The 14,911-nt window shown below is 43.9% G+C and overlaps 1 protein-coding gene across 3 annotated transcripts in view; it reads right to left on the bottom strand.

The window, feature by feature from the left end:
* The window catches only part of NHSL2 (NHS like 2), a 94,966-nt gene that overhangs the window by 66,533 nt on the left and 13,522 nt on the right, over positions 1–14,911 (bottom strand). Inside the window, exon 1 of one of the 3 annotated variants that reach the window (XM_087941013.1) lies at positions 5,298–5,573. The exons of the other annotated variants lie outside the window; for them this stretch is intronic. The gene's annotated coding sequence lies outside the window, so the exon portion shown is untranslated. Of the gene's footprint in view, positions 1–5,297; positions 5,574–14,911 lie in introns of those variants that run through there. 3 annotated transcript variants of the gene reach the window in all.

Consider the following 14,911-nt stretch of genomic DNA (forward strand, 5'->3'; position numbering starts at 1 on the left):
CTCATGTATTTATGATGGTCTAAACCAGGAAAAAGGGACGTGGTGACTCAGTGGCTAAGATGGTGAGCTTTCTGAGTCAATCAGAAAGGTCATTATGATTTATTTTAGTGCGTTGGGGTTAAAGAACCCTTAGCCTCGTGTGATGTGCAGCAGACCAGATCACTGAGCGTGACTTTTTCTTTTGACCCGGCGTTGCCTTCTATTCTTGAGTAAGGCTTCTCCCACCGTCTTCTACCGGATGCTACCCGTTGGGGAAGTTAGCAGCTGGAAAGAGGATTCTTGGCACTAGCTTATATCCTCCATCTGAAAAGATGGAGAACTTCTTGCAGGTATCAGAAGCCTAAACATATTTTTGGCTAAGCAGGAAGAAAAAACTTGGGAGTGTGGGAACCCCGCAAATCCCTTCCTTCGTGCCCTCTTGTATTTTGGCCTGTCTGTGCAACTCAATGGCTAAGACGCTGAGCTTGTTGATCAGAAGAGGTCAGCGGTTTGGCAGTTCGACGGTTCGAATCCCTAGCGCCGCGTAACGGAGTGAGCTCCCATCACTTGTCCCAGTTTCTGCCAACCTAGCAGTTCGAAAGCAAGTAGAAAAATAGGGGCCACTTTGGTGGGAAGGTAACCATGTTCCATGCACCTTTGGCATTTAAGTCATGCCGGCCACATGACCACGGAGACGTCTTCGGACAGCGCTGGCTCTCTTTGGCTTTGTAACGGAGATGAGCACCACCCCCTAAAGCCAGAAACGACTAGCACGTATGTGCGAAGGCAACCTTTACCTTTTACCTTTAGCCAGCAAAGCCAATAGGGAAGCCAGATTCATTTAACAACCGTGTTACTAACTGAACAAATTCACTTAGCAACGGCAGCAAGGAAAGTCATGAAACGGGGGGAGGCAAACTTATTTAACCAATGTTTCACTTAGCAACATAATTTTGGGGCTCAGTTGTGGTCGTAACTCGATGACTCCTGTACCCCCTTCCCCTCCCCCACCCAACATAACTTCTCAGGATCCTCGCAAGCTCTTGGAAAACAGGTTTACCATCCGTCCAAACAGGGTTTTATTTGTCAAAGCCTAAGATTCAAATAGAAGAGAGGAGGAAGGCTGGAAACAGATGGCCGCAGGGAGAGAGAGAGAGAGAGAGAGAGAGAGAGAGAGAAAAGGGGAGGAAAAAAAATAGAAGAAAGAAGGAGGGAAGCATATTTTACAGTTTGTACTTGTTAACACCTTCCTTGCCTCTTGGATGCACAAATCGGCACGCACGCGCACACACGCACATACACACACGTCCGATGGGTACAGATGCCGACAGAAAAACTTCCACATGAATCATCTGTCGCCGGCTCTCATTCCAGCAGCAAATAGCACCTTCTGAGCACCATTTCATAGATCTTTCTTATCGCTGTTCTGTTTTGTTTAGAACAACAGGGATATTTTGTCCGTTCGCAAATTAAACTGAAACGGCAATCTCTGGTTTGCTTGTCCTTTCTCAAAACCCTCATCGGTATGGGAAAATCTGGCCAGAACAGCAGAGGTGGGTATTCAGCCGGTTCTGACCAGTTCTGGAGAACCGGCAGCAGAAATTTGGAGTAGTTTGGAGAACTGGCAAATCCCGCCTCTGACTGGCTCCACCCACCCCATCTATTCTCTGTCTCCCATTGAGTCCCAGCTGTTTGTCTGGGTCTCCTTTTGTTGCCCTGCACAGGAGAACGGAGCTGGAAAACAGGTTAGTGGGGTGGGGAGGGAATGGGGATTTTGAAGTAACCTTCCCCCAGGAGTGGGGACAGAATGGAGATGTTACAGTGTCCTCCCACTGCCATGCACACCAAGCCACACCCACCAAGCCACGCCCAGAGAACTGATAGTAACAACTTTTTGAATCCCACCACTGAAGAGTGGTCTTTGCTAGCCTTTTGTGCTCTTTTCAGATGTTGAAGAAGTCTGGTTGATCGGGAAGACGCAATCTCAGGGCAAGTTGAATTGACAAAGGCGGGGCCGCAACAGTACCAAACTTTCAGGGCCTACATCCATTTTAATCTCCTGCGATGGATGGAAACTAACCAAGGAGAGAAGCAAACTAGGATTAAGGAGAAACTTCCTAACGGTGAGAACAATCCTCCAATTGCCTCCACAAGCTGTGGGTGGCTCCATCACTGGAGGCTTTTAAGAAGAGACTGGACAACCATTGGTCTGAAATGATATAGGGTATCTAGCTTGAACAAGGGGTTGGGCTAGAAGACCTCAAGGTCCCTTCCTTCCAACTCTATGTTCATATTCTTGGAAAGTAACTCCTACGAATGATGCCCAACACACTCTGTGTCAGTATTTCTAAAAATTGTTAGCTTTAAGATACGTGGACTTCAACTCCCAAAGTTCTCCAGCCAGCACGGGAAAATTCATCATCTGGTTGTTCATGAACAACTCAACCACAACCCCAAAGCAACCATATTTCCCTTTGAGATAAGAATAGCATCATTAAATAACTTTGCAGAAAAATATGTGCCTAAATTCTTATGGCTGCCTTATGGCTGTTTTTTCTCTCTCAATTTAGTTCCCTGAAGCTAAATAAAAGTGTGTGTGTGTGTGTGTGTGTGTGTGTGTGTGTGTGTGTGTGTGTGTATTGTATACTAGCTCTACAAACTTCAAGTTTGTAGGCTTTACAGTTGTGGAGATTTTGTGATGATGCGTGACTGGTATTTAGCTTATATATATAGAGAGATGCAGTAGTTTTATTCCTTTTGCGTCATCTGAATTAAGGGGTGCCAGAGCACATTTGCCCACCAAAGCCATCTTATAGGAATATTGCCATCTTGCTAATCAAACTTTTAAAATTTGCAATGTGCATTTATTCTGGAACGGAAGATCAGAAAAAGCATAACGGAAACGGTTTCCACTGATTTGATGACATTAAAAGCAAAGACACTTGAGTGACAGCACAACCGACTCCATTTCCCCTGCAACACAGGTCAACCAATCTGGAAGGTGTGAGGGTTTTTTTTTTTTTTAAATGATGCTCCCAACCATATTTTCCTTCTGTCCTTTGCCCTTTTATTTCACTTGGTACCGACTGTGCATAAGCCACCTTGTGTGTACTTCTAAAATGACAAGGGAATACATTGCATTACATAATCCTGCAAAGGAAGTTCAGCTTTTCATGAGATGTCAGAATGAAGAATTCTTGTCAGTTAAGAACATCGAGACATGACAACTCCGCGGCACGTCCTTGCTGAATGCAACATGACATGATGGTTTGCATTCACACAACCAGTTTAGCTAAGCTAAAATATGCATGAATGATTCAGCCTGTGCTAGGAATTTGGCACACGTTTTGCCAGGCTGAATAACCCAGCCATTGTATAAATAATATACTTTATCTGTTTGGGCACAATAAACAGTTATGACACATGAACATCTGTTCTGTGAATATGGCCATTATATTTTCACAACCCAGGTTTACAGTTTATTTTTAAACAATTCATTGAACAAGGGAACGAAGGGGGGAAAAAAAGTAGGCAAAAGGGAAAGATATAAAAAAAATATATAAGAAAAGGTTGATGGTTGTATGTATCAAACTTTAATTTTAACGTAGCTAACTAACACAGGACCGGGTTTTACAATTTAGGTCAATATTTTTTCCACCTTAGCCACTCTAAGATGTATGGACTTCAGCTCCCCAAATTTCCCGGCCAGGAGGGGAGGGAAAACATCTTAGAGGTGCCAAGTTTGAGAAACACTGGCTTAGGGTGAGGTGGGTATCCAGCCAACACTGCAGTCATATTTTATTTATTTATTTAATTAATTTATATTGCCGCCTGCTCACCCATGGCGACTCGAGGTGGCTTACACAATGTAAAACCATATTTAAAGCAAAAGATAAAAATAAAAACAAAAACAATAAAAACTGATAAAAGGAATCAAATAAATTAGTAAAGTACAATAGAACAACATTTGGGAAAACAAAAACAAAACAAAAAAAAATCAAAAATCAAAAACCAATTCACCTCCCCCTCCCCGATGACAGAAGATCACAAGAGCCACCTGATGGGCTCCATCCCTCCCTGGGTTCCCCCAAAAAACCAGGCCTTCAGTGCCTTTTGGAAGAGTGCTAGAGTGGGGGCCATTCTAATCTCTGGGGGAATGATGTTTCAGAGAGAGGGAGCCACCACGGAGAAGGCCCTTCTTCTGGATCCCAGCAGGTGTATCTCCCTCGGGAGTATATACCCTGTTTCCCCAAAAATATGACCTACCTTGAAAGTAAGTCCTGGCTTGATTTTTACATGTGCACACAATATAAGCCCTACCCCCCAAAATAAGCCCTAATTAAGATCCCGCCCACTCCAGAGTAGATGGGTAAAAATTAAGCTAAGGCAGAGAGGGTGGAGCTGCCCTACTTTTTACCTTTGGACAGTTGTAGCCAGGCCTGGCACACCTCGACACCTGCCTTGCTGGCCCATTTGATCTGAAGCCGGGAAGGCTGGCAAGGCTTTCCTGAAGGCCTCTGGAGCTGATAAGAGAGCTCTGGATCAATCCAGAGCTCTGTTATCAGCTGCAGAGGCCTTCAGGAAAGTCTTGCCGGCCTCAGAAGAGGAAGTTCCTGAAAGCCTCTGACAGCGAAAAGGAGGCCAGGGGTGACGCACGCAAGTAAGGTTAGTCAGTGGGTGACATCCCCCCAAAATAAGACCTGGTGCCTTTTTTGGTGGAAAAAAAATATATAACACAGGGTCTTATTTTTGGAGAAACACAGTACTACCACCTACCTGTCTAGAAGCTCTGTTTGTACAATGCTTTATGGAGAAGGAAAGTTGCAAACGTCTAAAAGGTTTCTGTGCCAAGGCCGAAGTAACTTCCAACCTTACTTTTGACAGGAGGCGGAAAGAGAAAAAATGGTATCAAGGCTAAAACAGGAAGTTGGGTTTTATATACCCTACACTGGGCTGCTTTTCTGGATTTTGGGCAGAAGCCCTACCCGAAGGTTTGCCTTCAGAAGTTCTGGATGCTCCATCACTGGAGGTTTTTAAGAAGAGGCTGGACAACCATTGATCTAAGGTCTCCTGCTTGAGCAGGGGGTTGGATTAGAAGACCTCCAAGGTGCCTTCTAAGTCTGTTATTCTGGAGATGCCCTGGACAAAACATGAATAGATTCTGCATGCTGAACTGGCAGAGCTGGATTAGAAGTCAGCAAAGCTAGCGGCAGCTTCCTAAAACCCACGCCATCAATCCCAAGAAAAAGGAAGCCATACAGTGGAACCAAACTAGGAGGACAAATCAAGGGTGAAAAAAAATACCGAACCAACCATACCTTCTCATCTCCAGTTTCTTCCCAGCTTGAGATCCCGCAAGCCTGGCTTCTCAGGCAAGGTTGCAAAAACAAAAAAACGCCAAGGCCATGGATGCCCATGGATCAAATCTGCTTGGCTCCTTCCCACTCGCAAACATAGCCAGCGTCAAGGACTCCAAGTCGCCCAACGTTGAAGGATCAACGTTAAAAATCATCCTCTCTAGCCCAATGAAAGAATTGGGCAGTCAAAGCAGAGCCTTCCATTTTCACATGACAAAGTTTGCTGGCCTTCCAACTGAGTCCTTCACCGTCTTGGTCTCCCCGCTCCTCGCCCCCCGCCCACCGTCTTCCAGGGTGAAGCTCTTTGGCTCTTGCCTGATCCTTGAGACCAAAAGAGACCCCACCTTCGAATGGCAGGCACGATTTCACTGCTTCAAGAAAGCCACTCTTTAAAAGATTCTAGTTAGACCCGCGATCCGGCAGCTGAGAAGATTCAAGAGCAGTTGTGGTGAGGCAATAGATCCTATCAAAGGGCTGGGAGGAAAAATGGAATTTGGAAAAAGCAGGGGGTGGGGTGGAGACTGCCTCACATGACAGCTGTTCCTGCAAGACTGGCCTCAAGGCAGATGGATGAAGTCCATACTTTCAAACATTTACTCAGCTGTGCATCATCCTCACTAAGAACGCCGAAGTTTCCAGACTAATCCTTTGTATCCTGCATTCCTACAGGCATTCAATACTGAAAATAGTTTATAAATCGTAACAGTGACATTCGCACGGCACGTTGCCCTAAATAAGACACTTTTTAAACAAGAGACACTCCATCCATTTTCCCCCTTCCTTTAATTCCATTCACCTCCTGAAAGGACTCAATTCTGTCTACCGTTTTTATTCCTTTCCCTTCCTAGTCCCTGTATTCACAGCCATGTCTGGTGTTTCTCAACTACGACGTGTCTCAAAAGTGGTTCTTTTTTTCCCAAGAGGCCACTGGACTTTCTGGTTTTTTCTTTGAAGTCATTTCGCTTCTCATCCAAGACGCTCCTTCAGCTCTGATTGGATGGTGGGGAACGGAAGGATTTATACTCCTTGCAGACAGCTGGTCATTGGCATCCTTTTAGAGGGTCGTTGAGGCCACCTGGAGATTTATCTGTGTCATTGGGGTCACCTGAGTGGTGCCAATGGGTGTGGAGCCTTCTTGGAACTGCTGAAAGGACTGGGTTGTAAATTGGAGATAGTTGATGTTGTATCCCTCCACCCTCTGTTGAGAGAGGACTGTTCAATTTTGACATAGATGGCCTCTTTAACCCCTCTTTCAAACCAGCGGCCCTCTCTGTCCAAAATATGGGCTTTGCTATCTTTAAACGAGGGCCCGTGTCTTTTAAATGCAGATGGACTCCTGAATCTACTCCTGATGTTGTGCCATGCACTTATGAAGTGAAATCCTTCCATTTCCCCACCATCCAGTCAGAGCTGGAGAAGCTTCCTGGATGAGAAGTAAAAGGTCTTCAAAGAAAAACCAGAAAGTCCAGTTGCCTCTTGAAAAAAGCATCTTTGGGACAACCAGGATCTGGATGACGGAGAATCTCCATAAATACTCAACCATAACATATTTAAGAATGTGTGGACTTCAATATCTGGGAACTCTGGGAGTTCAAGTCCATGTCAAGGTTGAGAAACATTGCCTTGCAGAAATATATTTAACAGATAATCAGAGTTGGAAGGGACCTTGTAGGCCATCTAGTCCAACCCCCTGCCCAAGCGGGAGACCCTACACCATTTCTGACAGTTGGCAGTCCAGTCTCTTCTTGAAAGCTTCCAGTGATGAAGCTCCCACAACTTCTGAAGGCAACTTCTGTTCCATTGCTTGATTGTTCTCACTGTCAGAAAGTTTCTCCTTATTTCCAGGTTGAATCTCTCCTTGATCAGTTTCCATCCATTATTCCTTGTCTGGCCTTTGGGTGCCTTGGAAAATAGCTTGACACCCTCCTCCCTGCGGCAGCCCCTCAAATATTGGAAGACTGCTATCCTTCTCTTCCCTAGACTAGCCATGCCCAGTTCCTGTAACTGTTCATCATATGTTTTAGCCTATAGTCCCTTAATCTTCCTGGTTGCTCTTCTCTGCACTCTTTCTAGAGTCTCAACATCTTTTTTCTAGTGTGGTGACCAAAACTGGATGCAGGATTCTAGGTGTGGTCTTACTAGGGCTTTACAGATTGGTGTTAGAACCTCACTTGACCTTGATTGTATCCCTCTTATAACCACATGATGCTCATTCTCCCTTTTCATCTCCAACATCAGTCCAGCCACTCTTAACATCTGATGGAATTCACGATGCTTATGCTTTTTAATAAAATTCGTTAGTTGGAAAAGGCACTACTAAATTTCGGAGGTTTGGCCACCATACACTAACACAATCCCTGCTACGTTCTCCATGCAGTCCCATTCACCTGGAATCATCCCATTTCTCCGTAAACGACTTTGTAAAAGAACGTCAGCAGGAAAACAACATTTGGCATCCACTGAGGTCTACCTTCCTCTCCGCTTTTTTGACAGAATGGCTGTCTACCTGAGGCAAAACCTTAGGAATTCATCGCCAACAGCTGGAGTGTTGGCCACCCATTTAGAAAGTCAAACAAATCCATGGAGGATTATACTTCTCAACAGCAGCTCATCTGAAGGGCTTACGATATTCTGAATCACGGGCTAAAAGGTCAGATTGCATCTCCTTCAAGGACGTGGCTCCATGTTGTTTCTTTGGCAACTGTTACAGAAATACTTTGCTGCTGACTTCTTTTGAGAAGATTTCTTCTCCAAGTTAGTAGAACCTCTAGTTGTGGTGGTCCCACATTCAAAAAAAACAATTCAGTTACCTCTGCTTATCTTCCAACCCTTACTTTGATGCCAGTGGAGGTCAAACCAGGGAACCACTTTCAGAAGAAACAGCTGGGAATTGCAGAGAAACCGATTTGGGGTCCACACTAGGAAAACTGTATTTAAAGATTTCAGCCAGTGGTGGGATTCTACCGGTTCGCACCACTTCAGCCGGACCGATTGTTAAATTGCTGGCTGTCCCCTCCCCTCCTCACCCCTTCCAGAAAGCACTTTTGCTCCCAGGGGGATGCAGGAGGCCGAGTGCTGCCTGCCACACCCCCTGACCATGCCCACCCAACTGGTCATTAGGGTAGAGATCCGGTTGTTAAATTATTTGAATCCCACTACTGATTTCAGCGCTTTGTTCTGTTCTGACTTAGGCTTCACAAAATCATGAAAAAAAAGCCCTTTTTATTTGACTAATGTGAATTCCTATCATTCACACCCAGCAAAGTCCCGGCAAACAGTCTTTCGAGGATGAATTGCAACCACAGACCTTATCAGTCTGGGAGAGTTGCCAGGCCGATGGCTTCCAAGGGCAACGCTGTACCAGGAAATACTTGGCAAGAAGTCTCTGTGAGTCATGAACTCAGATAAACAAATCTTCACACTAATTAAATGAACTAATGGTCTCCTGCAAACCCCACTCCCCCTTTTCTCCTCTTTATTCCCTATGGGAGGGGCCATTCACCGTCCACCTGTGCCTTTACTCCCGAGTCAACCCATGTTCCTTAACTGCTCCCTTCTCCTGGCAGCTCTGTGCATGCGCACACTGGGAACAGGCTCCAGATGTTCTTCTGCCCCACTGATCTCCAACTCCGAAGGCAGCTGATAACTGTCGGACGGCCTTGGCCCCATCTCTGCCTCTGTCGCAGAGCCCTTGTCAGAGCTTTCCCCAGACCCCAGGACTGGCCCATGTTCTTCCCCAATCTCCTCACTGCCCAAATCTGCCATCAGCTTTGCGGGCCACAACATGTCCTAAGAAACAGTGTCTTCTTTTTGGCTGGGGAATTCTGGGAGTTGAAGTCCATCCACCTTAAAAGTTGCCAAGGTTGGGTTATACTACACTAGATGGTGGGGGGAATGATCCAGTTTTCTCTAGATTTTTGCTGTCTACTAGTGTTTGCCTGGGTTTTTTAGAAGTTGCTCTAGACTCCTCAACCTTGACCATATTGCCTGGGGTTAGGAGTTGTTGTTGTTCAAACTATCGGGATGACATAAAGCCGGTGCAGGTTATAAACTGACTCTATCTCAGCCAATCATCTCTGATTCTCCTGGCCTCCTTATCTTTATCCCTTCAAGGGAGAGTACAGTAGAAGGTCATGTAGTCTTCTTGGGCAGAAGAGCTGAACTGCAGAAGTTGAGGTCAAGACCTTTGGAAGCAGCTCTCTTGTAGTACCACCTGGTGGTGCTTTAGACAAACTGCAGCTCTCTGACATGACCAGCTTCCCAATTCCTTCTGAGCTGATTATTTTTAATGATTTGTTAAATGGATTATTTAAAAGTAAACAGGAAAATGGAAAGCAAGATTCTGATTACGGGGGACTAGTGGGCAACGCACTAGTCAAAGTAACTCTGTGTGTCATTTTTGGTTTTTTATTTATTTATCGATATCTCGCCTTTATTATTTTAACAAATAACTCAAGGTAGAGAACATGTCCAACATACCTCCCTGTATAAGTACTGTGAAGTGGTATTATAAGCCTAAGTGCTACTGCTATAGTTAACTCTGCCCACTGCCAGCAGTTCGATTCTCACTGGATCAGCCTTCCATCCTTCCACGGTGGGTAAAATGAGGACCCAGATTGTTGGGGGCAAGAGGCTGACTCTGTAAACCGCTTAGAGAGGGCTATATAAGCACTGTAAAGTGGTATATAAGTCTAAGTGCTATTGCTATTGCTATTTCCATAGCCCATTCTGGCACCTCTTTCCAAGAACTGCTTTTCTGCTCAAATCAATCCAATTCAGACATGATGACAATGAGTGAACGTTGGAAATAAATCATTCTGTATATTGTTTCGAAGCTGCTTTTTTCTTCAAAAGGCAACTGGACGGTTTTTTTCCCCCTCGACGAAGAAGTGAACGTTTTGTTTCTCATCCAAGAAGCTCCATAAGTTCTGATGGTGGTGGTGGGGTGCTGTGTGTGTGTGTGTGTGAATGGAAGGATAGGAACTGATAATTGCAGCTGGTTGGTGGAGGGAGGGAAGGGTAGGTTCTGATAGGATGGAGGGACAGGGGAAATGGAAGGATTGTGTTTCCTTGCAGTCATCTGGTCATTAGCACTCCCCCTGAGAGCTCTTGAGAGTGCTGATGACCAGATGACTGCAAAAGAAAAAAAAATACAATCCTGCCATTTACACACACACTCACACCCCTATCAGAATCCATCCTTCCACCTCGCCGCCATCAGAACTGATGAAGCTTCTTGGATGAAAAGCGAAACATTTTCTTCTTCTTCCCTTAAGGAAAAAAACAGCCCAGTTGCCTTTTGAAGAAAAAAGCATCTTTGAGACAACCATGACCTGGATGGCTGAGAATTTCCGCAGATTATTCTTATATTCCTTAAATCACATTCCCGAATGAGTTATGCTCATGACAGCCAGTAGGTGGCAGCAGTGGCTTAAACCAATCCTCTTAATACTAGGATTTTAATTACCCTTGTAGAGTTATTTCCTATAGCTTGATTTTTAATGATTATTTAATTATTCTTATTCAATTGCTTCCTCTGCCCTACCTTTTAAATGACTATGTCGTGGTTCATTATTGCTTCATTATTTCCCATGCCGCAGCTTAGTTTTTAATTATTATTTCACTATTAATTATTGCCATATGTCATTATTTCCTACTCCTACACATCTTTAGCTGCCTTGCCTCACTTTCCATGAGTAATAAAAGCATGGGGGAAAAAAAATTTTTTTTTATGTGAGACCCAATGTCTTTCTTTATTTTTAAACATGCTTTTTTTAAAAACAACAACAACCCTTTGAATTTAGTATTTATAACCCCAATACACAAATATTAAAGACAGATCCATTTGGAAATAGAATAGAGGTCACCTTATATAAATGTTTGGGTAGTACTTTCAGTTTAGTTTAGTTTAGTTTAGTTTATCGTTTAGTTTATCGTTTCGTTTATAGCTTAGTTTAGTTTAGTTCAGTTCAGTTTAGTTTAGTTTAGTTTAGTTTATCGCTTAGTTTATAGTTTAGTTTAGTTCAGTTCAGTTCAGTTTAGTTTAGGCTAGGCTTTTGACCTTTTTATTCATGGTCCTCTCTTTGCCTGCTGGAGGAAAACTAAGGCTGGCTTCATGCCACAGGAGCCCCTCCAGGCATCACAAAGGTGTCGATACACAGTTCTATTGAAGAGCACAGAAAATAGGATTAGAAGGGACCTTCGAGGTCTTCTAGCCCAACCTTCTGCTCTAGCAGGAGACCCAAGACCCTACACCATTCCAGACAAATGGCCCGGAACGAATTCCAGTCTCTTCTTGAAAACATCCAATGAAAGAGCAAGCCACAACTCCAAAGGGGCAAGGTGTTCCGTTGATTCGTTGTCAGGAAATTTCTCCTTAGATCTAGGTTGGAATAGAATAGAATGGAATGGAATGGAATGAAGAAATAGGAATAGAAGTAGAAATAGAATAGAATAGAATAGAATAGAATAAAATGGAATCGAATCGAATCGAATCAAATGGAATGGAATCAAATGGAATGGAATGAGGAAATAGGAATAGGAATGGAATAATAATAGAATAGAATAGAATAGAATAGAATAGAACAGAATAAGGAAATAGGAATAGAATAGAATAATAATAGAATAGAATAGAATAGAATAGAATAGAATAGAACGGAACGGAATGGAATGGAACGGAATAAGGAAATAGGAATAGAAATAGGAATAGAATAGAATAGAATGGAATGGAATGGAATGGAATGGAATGAGGAAATAGGCGCAGTATAAGGCGATACTATCACTTCTCGTGGTCTTGATACTATCCCTCTGGGCAGTGGTGGGATTCAATTATTTTTACTTCCGGTTCTGTGGGCGTGGCTTGGTGGGCATGGCAGGGGAAGGTTACTGCAAAATCCCTATTCCCTCCCCCCCCCCACTAACCTGCTTTCCAGCTCCGTTCTCCTATGCAGGGCAGCCAAAGAAGACCCAGCCGATCAGCTGGGACTCAATGGGAGGTGGAGAATAGATGGGGGTGGGGCCAGTCAGAGGTGGGATTTGCCGGTTCTCCGAACTACTCAAAATTTCTGCTATCGATTCTCCAGAACTGGTCAGAACCTGCTGAAGACCACCTCTGCCTCTGGGGATGGAACCTAGGACCACAGAGGCATTTTTGAAAAACAGCTGCAGTTATCTAAAAAACACACTCAGAAATTACGGGTAGAAATGTAGTTTGCTCTATACATACTCGTGCACATACACACAATGGCATCACTTTTGTGCTTTTAATAACCCCACAGCCCACCGAAATTCAGAGGCCATTTTTAACCCCTGCATCCAGGAGCAGAAATGCAAAAGCTTCACCGCTTGGAATTATTTCTTGCAACGAATCTGTTCTTTTTCAATGTGGATTTGAGATTTGTCGCCCCCTTCGGTCATTTGCAACTAACATTATATTACCAGAAGACACTCTTATTTAAGAATTGCTATTAGCATTATTATTATCTTTAATTTACAGCTGTGTTCTAAGTTTTCCTCTTTTCCCCCTCCCCTAAGATCTTTCCAATTGAAAGATCTTGATTGCAAACGGATTGAAAATTCTTTCGGGGTTAATTGTGTATCCTTTTCACAAAGCCGAGCCTCTCTAGTTAGTCCTATTCCCTGTTATAAATGCCAGCACTCTTTTGAGAATGGCTTATTATGTGGTTTTCTTGAATATGGCTGAGGGCTAGACTAAATTCTCTTTGCAGTCCTTTCCAACTCTTCACTTCTAGCAATTCTGGGTATCCACCTGTCTGTCTGTTCAAATGTTTAAAAAGCCCACTTAAGAGGAAAAAATAAGCCAGCACTCAGCCAGAGAGACACAGGGTTAATGCAGAGAAATTTCTCACCTGCTTTTCCAAGCTTAACGGCTTCGATTCAGGGACAGCTTTTAAACACCACAACCTCTCGGATGCCACTGGCCAAGCCAGGTCTGTGGCTTGAACTGGTCCAAGATCCCTCTTCGGAGAAACACCTGCTCCGTTCCAGGCAGTGAATCTGAGAAACGTCCCTTTGCAAATCGGAGCCCTAGAGCAGGGCGCACTTATTCCCTTAGAATATGTGCCTAAACACCCACACACATAATGCCCCTTCTTTGGGCAAGCACACTCAGCTCATTCAATGAGCATTAGGGCCAGGGGGCACCCAAACCCAGGGACCAGCCTCTCTGTTCGAAAATCACTTCGTGCCAGCCTGGCATTGGTCTCTGTGTGTGGGGCCCTCGCTTGGCCGGCTGGGGCTCAGCCAACATCCCCGCGTGCTTGGTACTTTTGGGGCAACGTTGCCAGGAAGAGTGGGGCTGGGAAGGAGGAGGCATCTAAGAATAAGTTTCCTTGGATCGCGATATGGCCGAGCTCAATGGAGCCCTTGTTTCGTCCTGGAGAAGGCTGGGCCAGCGAGCTCCATCTGTAGAGATACCATGCAGAGGAGCGATTCTGATACAGCCTGAGAACAGTTCCGAATAGAGGGTTACGTTAGGGTGGGAGCAGAGGACACTCTCTGCAAATTGAAACACTTGAAGGATTGTAAGGTGCCTGCGGTTCAGAGCGCCTGAGCACTGGCATAAAGATACAGATTAACACAGTTGGAAGGGACCTTGTAGGTCATCTAGTCCAACCCCTCCACCCTGCACCATTTCTGACGAATGGCAGTCCAATCTCTTCTTGAAAGCCTCCAGTGATGAACCTCCCACGACTTCTAAAGACAACTTCCTAGCCCTCCTCCACTCAGCCCTAGTCAACTTAACTTAGAGCGAGGGTCTTCAAACTTGGCAAGTTTAAGACTTGTGGACTTCAACTCCCAGAATTCCTGAGCTAACATGACTGGAGGAGGAATTCTGGGAGTTGAAGTCCACAAGTCTTTTTTTTTTTATTTAATTTTAATAGACAAACACAAAAACAGAAAAGAACATTAAAAACAATGAACGTGGTGCAATCTTCCTAACCCACACAGTTGTCTTTCATTGCTAAATCATATATAAAAATAGTGCACATTACATTCTATATACATAGCATATAATATACACATATAATCATTTCTTATTATCTTGATCCTTCCTCTTTTCTAACCAACAATAACAATTATCCCATACTTTGTAATAATCCGATTCATCCTTATTTTTTAATTCTTTTGTCAATTTGTTCATTTCTGCACACATCCAAATTTTCCTAATTATTTCTATTTCACTTGGAGTTTCTTTACATTTCCACTGGTGTGCATAGCCCAATCTTGCAGCAGTAATTACATGAATTGTTAGGTATATAATATCTTTGTCGTATTTTCCCACATTAATTCCTAACAAGAAAATTTCAGGTCTGTATTCAATTTTGATCTTACACGTCTCTTCTAACCATTTCTGAATTTTCTGCCAAAATGGGCAGAAAATTCAAATTGGGTTTCTTTACAATTCCACCATAAATGATAATACCTTCCATTTTCCTTATTGCACTTCCAACATGCAGGGGAAAGATTTAAGTCCACAAGTCTTAAAGTTGCCAAGTTTGAAGACCCCTGACTCAGAATAACAGAATTGGAAGGGACCTTGGAGGTCTTCTAGT

The sequence above is a fragment of the Pseudonaja textilis genome, chromosome 12 (genome assembly GCF_049901715.1).
Source record: "Pseudonaja textilis isolate UNSWEBS1 chromosome 12, rPseTex1.2, whole genome shotgun sequence".
Classification (NCBI taxonomy): domain Eukaryota; kingdom Metazoa; phylum Chordata; class Lepidosauria; order Squamata; family Elapidae; genus Pseudonaja; species Pseudonaja textilis.